Source organism: Mirounga angustirostris, unplaced genomic scaffold, assembly GCF_029215605.1.
Source record: "Mirounga angustirostris isolate CCGP_5_RB_7025 unplaced genomic scaffold, mMirAng1.0.hap1 SCAF_3, whole genome shotgun sequence".
NCBI lineage: Eukaryota > Metazoa > Chordata > Mammalia > Carnivora > Phocidae > Mirounga > Mirounga angustirostris.
Genome location: NW_026991711.1, coordinates 4,411,508 through 4,424,430, shown reverse-complemented (window position 1 = coordinate 4,424,430; position 12,923 = coordinate 4,411,508).

The window sequence follows — 12,923 nt, the reverse complement described above, 5'->3', positions numbered from 1 at the left end:
TAATATATTCATTTGTATAGCAAAATAAATGCATTCATCCTAGTTATAGTAAACACGTTTTTGCCAAATGGCACAAATATACCTCCATTTATATTTTGTATCTAAAAGTGTAGTTTAAAAATAGGACTACGTATAAGAGACACTTTTTACAAAAAGTGCCATATACACATAATGTCACAGGGATGAGTGTGTGGTGTTCAACATAATTTATAACAGTTTCTGTCAGTACAGTGAATACTGAAAAGTCAAGTTGTTTCCAACATATTCAAGTATATCCAGGATAAAATAAGTTAACCCAGTTTCATGTAAATCATATTTTTGTTATTTGCCATATTTTATTTGAAGAAGTGATACAATTTTATAACTCAGATTTGAATGTTAGCGTACACAATGTGCTAGCCATGGCAAGCAAACATTTACATTTGGTTTTTTTTTACAATAAATTTCTTTTAGAATATACTTTCTATTTTTCTGTACTGACATATGCAATAAATTGATACATTAAAGGTTTGATTAATGTCTTAAGATAGTTTGTATTCAGTCTTTTTTTCCCCAGTTTTCTATTAACCTAAATTATATGGTAGGACATTAAGGTTTCCTTAAGGGTTAAATAAAATTTCTGAATTCATATGGAAATTAGTGAATTTTTCTTGTTGTAATGGTATGGATGATAAGTACAAGTTAGATTTATATTCTCTTCCTTCATATCCTCCCACAGACATTTAATTTAGGCTAATAGTAAATATTTTCTTTTTTTTTTAAAGGTAAATTTTTTGGAAAGATTTTATTTATTTATTTGACAGAGAGTCAGAGAGAGCGAGCCCAAGCAAGGGGGAGCAGCAGGCAGAGGGAGAAGCAGGCTCCCCACTGAGCAGGGAGCCCAACGTGGGGCTCAATCCCAGGACCCTCAGATCATGACCTGAGCCAAAAGCAGATGCTTAACCAGCTGAGCCACCCAGGCGCCCTGTAAATATTTTCTATATATGAACCTATTCATTCACATGAATGAATAAGGCCCCAAAGCATTTGATTAGTTAAAGGAATCTAGGAATGAGTACATTTTAACTGTTCATAGGCCTGTTGCCTTCAGATTTCATAAAGTGCCTTCTCACAAAATTCTGGTCTTTTTTCCCTCCCATTACTGTGGAGTTGATAGTTTAGAATGATTTAAAATGGCCTGATACTCATTCAGTCTTTAAGAGTCTGTAGCTTGCTTTCCCTGACAAGAAACTCACATGCTTCAATAGTGTCAGAACCAGTTGGATGATAGGAAATGTATGACAAACCGTTTTAAATGGCTCCCTGCAAGTGGAGATGAAGAGTTCACTTATTGGAGACCACCCTTCCACTGGTGGATGTGGGAGGTGAGATCTCCCATGTACTTTCCTCAAAGACCGCCAACCTGAATCCCAAGAGAAAGTAGTTTTTTAGACTACTAGTTCTTGTTTTCAAAAAAGATTTTTTCACATTCCTATTTCACTCTCCAACTCTTGCTTTACATTCTGTTACATGCTAAAAGTCATGAACAGGTGGGTCTGGTTAGAGAATATAAGTTACCTTATCAAAGAAAAGGGAGGGAAAGACATTTTCTGAATACCTGCAAGTGTAATACCCAAGTGTAGAGCGTGTTAATGATCATTGAACCCCCACAACAGACCTTTGAGTAATCTGCTCAAGAGTAATTTACTCGTTAGGAACACTTCCAAAAAATTGGCTATAGATCAAAAATTACACAACAAACCACATTTCCCCAAAGCATTTAAATGTGTTTCTGTGGAAGATCTAGAAGTTAACCTGGTAAGATTTATTCTCTTTGTTCAGCCCTTGATAGATAAGCAAAGCTCAAAAAATATGGGCATCCATCTTCCTCCTGTTGTGCAACAGATACTTTTGAAATATATCTTACTGTTTATTTCCCCAGCCTTACCCTACTAGTCCCTGACATTATTTTATAATAGCTAGCACTTTTACTGAATGATTATGACATACCAAGTATTGTTCTGACTCCTTTTTGACATTTATTCTTGATGACTAAATAGTGAACTGGTTTCTTTCTTTCTTTCTTTCTTTTTGCTCAGCATCAGGGAAATCCAAATCAAAACCTCAATGAAATACCACCTCACACCAGTCAAAATGGCTAAAATTAACAAGTCAGTGAACTGGTTTCTAACTTCACTGAGCTTCACTCCTTGATCTTTGTCCTGTTCTAACTTGCCAAAACAACGCCACACCTTTCTCCACCAAAGGGCAGTTATGACTGCATTTCTCATTAGATCAAAGTCAGAAAAAAGTCAGACTTCTGGGTCTATAGGGTCCTTCACAAGGTAAACTTAACCGTATGCTTCTAAAAGGTGGCTACTCCCTCTCTTTCCTGAATCAAACTCATTTCTCTTCTGTGCATTTACTTACGCACCGTGCTTTAACCTCTAGATCGAATGCCCTTTCACCTCGCTAGGCTCCCACACCCATAACCCAAACTCAGAGTGGCTCTAGGAATAGTTTCTCCCCTTTCTGAAGATCTGTGGCACTCACTAACTTTTGTAGTTTGGTACTCGATTATATTCAATTCAGTTCTTTGTTGCACACTGTCTTAATTTCCCTTTTGTATGTCTTGGCTTTGTGAAATAAACCAAGATGTGGCAGGTTGCCATGTGATTTCTTTGTGTCTGACATAGCACCTAGCACAGTGCTAAGCACCTTGTAGTGCTAAGCACCTTGTAGTGCTAAGCGTGTTTTCTGTGTGGCGTGTGCTCGCTGAAGTTAGTCCACACTTTTCCTTCTCTAAGAACGAAGATGCACAAAGGCGATTAATGTAATATTTTATATTTCTTAAAGACTTAGATCTAGAATAGCAACAGAACCTGTAAGCAAAGGTAAACACACACACACACACACACCTTAGCCAGTGATTAAAGTAGAAACATCAGAAGTTGCCTGTGTGATTAAATCACCCTTCAGAGGTGGGCAGGGGGAGCAATAATTATGCAGGACATATGCCCCGTGCAGGATCTAACTTAAGCTGAGCACAGGAAAGAGACAAAGGTGAAAACACACTTAAAAAGAGACAACACAGAGGGAGGGTATGGAACAGAGATCATATGTGATCACTAAGCCTGGCAGGAACTAGTGGATCTGGTATAGGGTAAGAAAGAAGGACCACAGAGTCAGCAGGCACACTAGTGGAAGGCCACAGGATCCCTTGTCATGGGATTTCTCCTCTGGGTGATGGTTTATGTCCGAGTTCTATTACCTTCCGTTATATTTTTAATCATGTACCTGTAATTCCCTTTTTAAAAAGTTATCATGATTCCTATTATTTTTTTTAAACCAATAAGATATGCACTTAATGTGGCATATTGTTTGGGTTTTTGGTTTTTCATTTTTCGTTTTTTGTGGGTTTTTTTTTTGTGGCCTTTATTCCCAGGACATATTCCTTGATGTTTAATGAGTTCAAGGCTCCTCTATAGTGATGATGCAGGCCTCTAAACACAAGACAGACTGGGTTAGGGGAAAGCACAGGGGCAAGTTCAAAATCTCTGGAGACAGTTGGTAAACAATTGTAGTTCTCACTCAAAAGCAGACCTCAAGTTGAATGACCATTGATATAGTATTGCTAAAATCCCTTCCAGTCTTTTACTATATTTCACCATTATCTGTTACTTGGGCATCTAGCATTTTCATCATCAACATTGTGAATTACAGACACACAAACATCAAGTATACAGTGTCATCCAGTAGACTAAACTTTGTGAATATGGGCACAGTTCTCATCTCTCCTCATTGCCTTGGACACATAGCTGGAACTCAGTAAATATCAGATGAATGAAAAATATCCCTTGGATATAACAAGTACTCCAATGTATGATAATATTGATGGAAAATATATGTAGATATCTTTGCACTCCAGAGACATTATCTGCAAGAGCAGAAGACGCTAGAACTTTTAGTAGTCTCTGTATCCCTGTGTCCTCTCAAAAGCTTGGAAAGGCTGCAGTGTGCACTGCAAAGTTAACCTAGGTATTGAAGTTAAGATGATTATAAAGGTCACAGCCGAGTTAAGTGATGTTTTTATGATTGAAACACAGAAACATTAGTTTACATGACATACTTCGTTTACTAGAATACCAGGTAGTTGGGGTCGGTGGCTAATCATGTTTTATACTTTTTTTTCCATTAAAAAAAATAGAAGCTTTTCTTGAAGGGTGAATTAAACATTTTCATATACTCTTGAAGAACTGTACGTTCTAGACAGTTTTCCTATAGGTCCTAATAGAATTGTCCTGTGAAGACCAGTTTTTCTCAGTTTGACCTCATATTTGGTATATGTATTTTGCATACCCTAATTACTTGTCTTCCATTTTCTAAGGGGGAGCTAATCTAAAATACAAACCATTTGCATTCTAAGAGTATAATTTGTTTCCCTTATTAGAATAATTGTGGCTTAGAGCCTCTAAAATGTAAGAAAATATATTGAGTAACTCACTGCCCTTTAATTCTTATTTATTATGAATAGAACTGGAAGAGAAAAAAGGCTGAGGGCAAATCTGCCTGAGGAATAGTTCATAAGAAGGTCATTTTAGCAAAGTGTGTTCTTATCTCCTACTGAGCTTTGGGAAAATGCAGTGGAGGAATGATCTTGGCATGTGAGAAAAGTACACACCTAGATTATAATGTGGCACAGAAAATAGCATCCCCCCTTTTTTTAATTTACTATCCTCAAAATTAAAGAGCCCTATGGCATCCTGTTGAATTCCCCCTTCCTGTTTGAACCTTTTCTTCCTCTGGAGATATTAGTCTCTCAATTCTGCATTCGCCCTTTCTTTATTCTCTACCATTTGAAAGTAAATTCCCGAGCTAATGCCCCATCATTTCTGAATATTTTAATGTGTTTTTGCTAAACATGTTCTCCTGCATACATACTCATAATGCAACCATTAAAAACAAGAAATCAACACAGTAGATTACCTAATTCTCAGATCCCATTCATATTTTGCCAGTTATCCCAATACCCTTTATGGAAAAAGCATCTCCTTATGAATATAGGTGCAGAAACCCTCAACAAAATCCTAGCAAACTGAATCTAGCAAAATATGAAAGGATTATGGACCATAGACCAAGTGATCTTTATCACAGGAATGCAAGGTTGGTTTAAAATCTGAATCAATGTAGGGGCACCTGGGTGGCTCAGTCGTTAAGCGTCTGCCTTCGGCTCAGGTCATGATCCCAGGGTCCTGGGATCGAGCCCCATGTCGGGCTCCCTGCTCTGCGGAGAGCCTGCTTCTCCCTCTCCCACTCCCCCTGCTTGTGTTCCCTCTCTCACTGTGTCTCTTTCTGTCAAATAAATAAAATCTTAAAAAAAAAAAAAAAAAAGAAGAGTATTATCATGACCTAAGGTAGAGAACTATTTCTTAAATAAAACACAAAGTGCTGGGCGCCTGGGTAGCTCAGTCGTTAAGCATCTGCCTTCGGCTCAGGTCATGATCCCAGGGTCCTGGGGTCGAGCCCCGCGTCGGGCTCCCTGCCCAGTGAGGAGTCTGCTTCTCCCTCTCTCTCTGCCCCTCCCCTGCTCGTGCTCGTACGTTCTCTCTCTCTCTCAAATAAATAAAATCTTTTAAAAAAACAAAGAGGGGGGCCTGGGTGGCTCAGTCGTTAAGCGTCTGCCTTCGGCTCAGGTCATGATCCCGGGGTCCTGGGATCGAGCCCCGCGTCGGGCTTCTTGCTCCATGGGGAGCCTGCTTCTCCCATTCTCTCTGCCGGCCACTCCCCCTGCTGTGCTCTCTTTCTCTGTGAAATAAATCAATAAAATCTTTAAAAACGAACAAATCTGAATTAATACAATACACTATATATAGTAGTCTGCTTGGGCTGCTGTAACAAAATACAGATTTGTGGTTTAAACAACAGATTTACTTTCTCACAGGCTAGAGGTTTATGATCAAGAAGCCAGCAAATTTGGGTTTTGGTAAGAGTTCTCTTACTGGCTTGTAGATGGCCTCCTTCTTGATGTGTCCTCACGTGGCCTTTCTTCTGTGAGTAGATGGAAAGAGATCTCTGCCTCTTCTTATGAGGACACCAGTTATCAAGTTAGGGTACCACGATTATGACCATATTTAACTTTATCCCTTTAAGGATTTTTTTTTTTTTTTAAGAGAGCAGTGGGGGAGGGTCAGAGGGAGAGGGAGAGAGAGAATCTTAAGCAGGCTCCGTGCCTCGCACAGAGCCTGATGCAGGGCTTGAACTCACAGCCCTGAGATCATGACCCGAGCTGAAATTAGGAGTCAGCCACTTAACCAACTGAGCCACCGAGGTGCTCTGTTAACTATCCCTTTAAAGGCCATATCTCCCAATGCAGTCACACTGAGGGGTTAGGGCTTCAACATAGGAATTTCTGGAGGACACAATTCGGTCCATAATGCTATATGAACAGAAGAAAGCATTTGACAATATTCAACACACCTTCTTGATGAAAAACACTCAACAAACTAAGAATAGAAGGAAACTTAAGCCCGTACTGAGCATTTACAAAATACTTGCGCCTAGCATCATACTTAAAGGTGAAAGACTGAAAGCCTTCCTCCTCAAGATCAGGAACAACACAAGGATATATACTCTTGCCACTTTTATTCAACATTATACTGGAGGTTTTATGCAGACCAATTAGGCAAGAAAATAAAATAAAAGGTAGCCAGATCAGAAAGGAAGAAGTAAAACTAGATCTGTTTATAAATGAAATGATTTCTATATAGAAAATCCTAAGGAAGCCACAAAGATCAGAACTAATGAGTTCAACAAGGTTTCAGGATTCAAGATCAAGGTGCAAAAATCCATTTTATATCTATGCACTATTAATAAATAATCCAAACATGATAGTGTCGTGGATTGGATTGTGTATCGCCCCCAAAATTGATTTTTGGCACCAGTACTAAGATAATTCATTATTGAGAGGACAGTCTTTTCAACAAATGGGTGCGTTGACTGGATATCCCCATGAATAATCTGGATTCCTACATCACACCATATAAAAAGTAACTCAAAATGGAGCAAAGGTCTAGAAGAAAACATAGCCACAATCTTTGTGACCTTGGATTAGGCAATCGTTTCTCAGGTATGATATCAAAACACAGGTGGCAAAAGAAAAAACTAGGTAAATGGAGTTTGCATATATAGAAAAGATTTGAAAACATGCTCTGAAGAAGAACACAGGTGGCCAATAAGCACATAAAAAGATGCTCAATGTCATTAGTGATAAGGGAAATGTGAATCAGAACTACAGTAAGATAGTACTTCACACCCACTAGGATGGACATAATCAAAGATGGCGACAGCAAGTGTCAGCAAGAATGTGGAGAAGTTGTAAACACTCACATTGCCCGTGGGAACGTAAAATGGAGGAGACACTTTGGAAAACAGTCTAGCGGTACATATAATGTTAAAGATGGAGTTAACATGACCCAGGGTTTACACTCCTGGGTATATATCCGAGGGAATTGAAAAATACATGTTCACACAAAAATGTGATTGTGCATGATTGTTCATTGAAGCATTATTCATAATAGCAAAAAAAGTGGTGCCAATCCAAATGTCCATTTAAATGATGATTAAATAAGTAAAATGTGATATATCCATACAGTGAATGTACTGTTATTCTGCAATAAAAAGAAATAAAATACTGCTAGATGCAACATGAAGGAACCTTGAAAACATGCAAAGTGAAAGAAGTTAGTCACAAAAGACTATATACAGTTGACCGTTGAACAACACAGGTTTGAACTGCAGTGAACACAGATTTTTAAAAATGTAAATACAGTATAATACTGTATATGTATTTTCTGTTCAGATTTTCTTAACACTTTTTTCCTCTAGTTTTATTGTAGCAGTACAGTATATAGTACATATAATATACAAAATATATATTAATTGACTGTTATCTTTTGGTCAGCAGTAGGCTATTAGTAGTTAAGTTTTTGGGGAGTCAAAAGTTATACATGAATTTTCAGCTGTGTCACAGGTCAGCATGCCTAACCCCCATTGTTCAAGGTTCAACTGTACTATATGATTCCAGTCATTTGCAGTGTCCAAACTAGGCAGCTCTATTGAGACAAGAAGTAGATTAATGTCTATCCAAAAGGGGCACTGAGGGGAAGTGGGGAGTGACTGCTGAGTTTCTTTTGGGGGTGGAGAAAATGTTCTAAAATAGATTATTATCTATCTGTATCTCAACTATGTGAAAATGCTGCAAATCATTGAATTGCACCTTTAAATGGGTGAGTAGTGGTGCACGTAAATTATCTCAATAAAGCTGTTAGAATGGGTGAGAACATTTAGGAATAGTCTAAGTAATAAGCCTTGGATTCAAATGATAAGTGTTGGATCTGGAGAGAATTGGATGGATTCAAGATACGCTTGGGATAAAGCTGATGGAGGCCTGTGGGAGGATACAGAATGAATAGTTCTCTATCTCTGCCTTTAATACCTGGATGATTAGGAGAGCACAGGAAAGTTTTGACAGAAAGACCAGGAGATCAAGTTAACTTTATAATGAGTTTGAAGTGCCTAGAAAGCAAAATGATGAGCATTTTTCATTCTTTTCACTGCCCAGCACCTGTCCTTTGGCAGTTCTATCGGACGAGTCAGAGCTGGTCTCTCAGTGTGGGATGCTCCTCTCACAGCAAAGATGCAGGTCCTGGATGTGACCCAGACTTTGTCGACCAGACACACTTGCTCCAGACGTGGAGGTGGAGAGGTGTGACACAGAAAAGGAAGGCCGTAGACAACCACACTAGTGCGGGCAGGTGCGGTGAGCAGCCAGATACAGATCTCAGAGGCTCCCGCACGTGTGGGTCTAGCAGTAGTTCCCCAGAGGCGGGCATGCCGACGGCAGTGTAAGCGGAAGGATCTGGGCCAGCTCCACTGGCAACAGCAGTGGTATTTTTATGGGCCCAATTCTGCATCATGATGGGGAGAGGATATATAGATATCGAGCCCCCAAGCATGCTTCTCTAGTTCTCTACAAAGGTTCTCCAAGTTACCCCAAATCTGTTCAGTGAAGTCCTTTTCTATTTAATTAGCTACAGTTGGTTTTTGTCACTTGCACCTAAGAGAAACCTGAAGGATATGCTATCCCTTTAGATAAGAGATCTAAAGATGGGCACTGACGTGGCCATCAGGGATACCACACGAACGGAGAGTGCACAACAATGTGGACACACTTAATGCACTGAACTGTTTATTGAAAAAAGTAGATGAAGTGGTAAACTTTATGTTATGTATGTTTTACCACAGTAAAAAAAAAAGAGAGAATGTTGAGGGCAAGAGTCTAAAAGGAAAGGAGGAAACTAGGGCCTAGCCTGAGGAACTTGAACATTTCAAAGATAGGAGGACAGAAGATATCCCTAGAAGAGAAAGAGAATGAGATGTTTTATTTGATTCTTTGCAGAGTACCTGGCACTTGATAGTTTAGAGCAAGGTTTGTTTAAAATGTGAATGAATGAATGAATGAGCTTCATGCCCAGCTAGAGAGTTTTGGAGGCTGCTGAGTATTGATTGCTTATGCAAATACACACGGGTCATAAAAGTTGGTATATAGTATGGTGGTGAAAAAGATTAGCAAATTGGTGTCACAGCAAAGAGCGGCTTCTTTTATTACAGTGCAGAGTCCACAGGAACTGAAGGGGGGAAAGGAGACTCTCAGCCCAGTCCTGCTGCCTCCGCGTGTCCCAAGAAGCAGAACAGCACCTAAAACACATGCTTTAACTCAGTGTATATTGTGTGTCTAGTAAGATTTATTCATGGATTTAGGTCATCATTAACAACCTTCATTACTACTGGACTACCACACCTTTATTTAATTAATAATGCCACCTCCTTTACGTTGACAATAAAAATGATGTCCAAGTTAATTCTTACGTTTTCTTTTTCTCCTTCGCTGGATACGTAGGAGTGGCAGAAATGAACATATTCAGATAATCTGTGCAAGAAAGAGAGAGATGGTGGCGTTTATGCTTAGACTTCCTGTTACCTTGAAATTTTTTTTATTTGGAAGTATAACCAGTCATCGGAAGTGTAACCAGATCAAGGCAGTATCCTCCCAATACTGACTGCCTACTGCTGCTATAGGAGGAGAGGGAGGACCGCGGGGAGGCTGGTTGGTTGAGAAAGACTATCTCTGGCCTTTTGATCTTGTTCCATTGACTTCTCTATCTGTATTTCAGTACTATTATTACTGACTCTTTGGAGTTTGGAAATCTTTTAGAGCAAATCCTCAATATTTATTTTTTTTTTCAAGACAGGCTTTCCTTCTGTTTTACAATTTCCTTCTATCTTAAAGCTGTATTCCATTGTATGTATATACCACATTTTCTTTATCCAGCCATCAGTCAGTGGACCTTTAGTTTCCACCTCTTGGCTATCCTGAATAATGTTTCAGTGAACATAGGTGTGCAAATATCTCTTTGAGATCCCATTTTCAATCATATTGGATATATATAGTGGAAGGGAGATTTACTGGATCATATGGTACTTCTATTTTAAATTTTTGAGGAACGTTCATACTGTTTTCCGTAGCAGCTACACTATTTTACATCCCCACCAATGGAGCACAAGGGTACCACTTTTCCCAAACCGTTGCCAACACTTTATTTTCTGCTTTGTTTGTCATTAAAGTGACCATCCTAATGGGTGTGAGGTGAGAGCTCATTGTGGTTTTGATTTGCATCTCCCTGATGATGAGCGATGTGAACATCTTTTTCACATGCTTGTTGACCATCTGTGTTTCTTCTTTGGAGACATGTCTATTTAAGTCTTTTGCCCACTTTTAAGTCAGGTTATTTGGGGTTTGCTGTTGTTGTTGCTGAGTTGTAGTTCTTTATATATCCTGGATATTGCTGCCTTATTAGATATATGGTTTGCGGTATTTTCTCATTCTGTAGGTTGCTTCTTCATTTTGCTGTTCCCTTTACTCTGCCAAAGTTTTCAAGTTTGATACAGTCCCGATTGTCTGTTTTTGCTTTTTACACCCATTCCTTTGGTGTCATATCTACAAAATTGTTGTCAAATCCAACATTACAAGATTTTTTCCTGTATGCTCTCTTCTACAAGTTGATAGTTTCAGGTCTTAAGTTTAGGTCTTTAATCTATTTTGAGATAGTTTTTGTATATGGTATTAATGGAAGGGTCCCACTTTATTCTTTTGCATGTGGATATCCAGTTTTCTCAGCACCATTTGTTGAAGAGAGACTGTCCTTTCCCCATTATGTAGCTCTGGCAACTTTGTCAGAGATCGTTTGATCATATACGTAGCCGTGCACTTATTTCTGTCTATTCTGTTCTGTTGGTCCGTAAATCTATTTTCATACCAGAAACATGCTGTTTTAATTACTGTCACTTTATACTATGTTTTGAAATTAAGAAGTGTGAACATTCTAGTTGTGTTTTGTTTTGTTTTTCCGTTAAGATTGGGCTATTTGGAGTCATTTGAAATTCCATGTGAATTTTACTACGGTTCTTTCTATTTCTGTAAAAAATGCCACTGACATTTTGACAGGGATTGCGTTGAATCTGTAGTCCACTTTGAGCATGTTATGGACTTTTTAACAATATTAAATCTTCCAGTCCATGAACACAGAGTGTATTTCTATTTATTTGTGACTTGTTTAATCACTTTCAGCGATGTTTTGTAGTTCTCAGTGTACAAGTCTTTTGCCTTCTTGGTTAAGGTTATTACTGATTATTTTTTTTCTTTTAAAATGCTATCGTAGATGGGATTGTAGTTGTAATTTCCTTCAGATTGTTCATTGCTACTGTACAGATTGTGTGTTGATTTTATACTGTACCACTTTTGCTGAATATTTATAAGTTCTAATAGGTTTTTCATGGAATCTTCCTGTTTTCTACATATAAGATCATGTATCTGTAAACAGAGACAGTTTTACCACTTCCTTTCCAGTTTGGATGCCTTTTATTCCTTCTTGCCTAATTGCTCTGGCTGGGACTTCCAATACAGTTTTAAGTAAAAGTTTCAAGAATGGGCATTACTTACTTACCTTATTACTTACCTTAGAGGGAAAGCTCTCAGTTTTTCACCGCTGAGTATGATGTTAGACGTGGGCTTTAATATATGGCTTTTATTATGTTGAGTTAATTTTCTTCTAGTTTAGTTTGTTGAGTGTTTTTATCATGAAAGAGTGCAGGATTTTGTTAAACGCCAACGAAAGCAGACCCTAGCATGACCATTTTGATCAAAGAACCAATGACTGAAGCTTCTCCCTGGCCTGCTGTGGGGTCACATGAACTCTCATCTCTGCTCTCACTTGGCAGATTGAGTTCTGCTGTGCTTGGACTTAGCCTGTAATTGGTGCCATCAGAGGTGCCCTCAGTCCCACTGCTCAGTTATCGGGCTGTTCATGGGACAGGTTGTCTGAGAGGGGAACGTAGGGAAAGGGAGGAGGACGTGATGAGCATCTTCAGTATAGTGTCTTTCTTTTGGAATATATGAATTCTAGGAGGATTTGTTGGCAATTGTATTTTAAAACCATAAGAATTTAATGTTTAGTGAAATTAGTGGAGAATTAGGACATTTCAGTATGTATATAGTTGGAATAACAATTTGATTTGGTGTCAGTGTATGAACAATGCACTGTTTCATTTTTCAAGGTTATCAGGAACAAAATTTATATGCTTGATACAATGAATTGTGGATCACTACATCAAAAACTAATGATGTATTGTATGATGACTAACATAACATAATAAAATAAAATTAAAAAAAAATTAATGGTTGATAAAATCTTTAAATGGTTGGTAAGGTCCTGTGCCAACAAGGGTACAAGAAAGTGTTGCGGGCAGGATTATGAAATGTTACATTTTGGAGACCAAATTGCATCTATGTATTGAACGTGAAGATTTGTTTCATCACTTTTAACCCA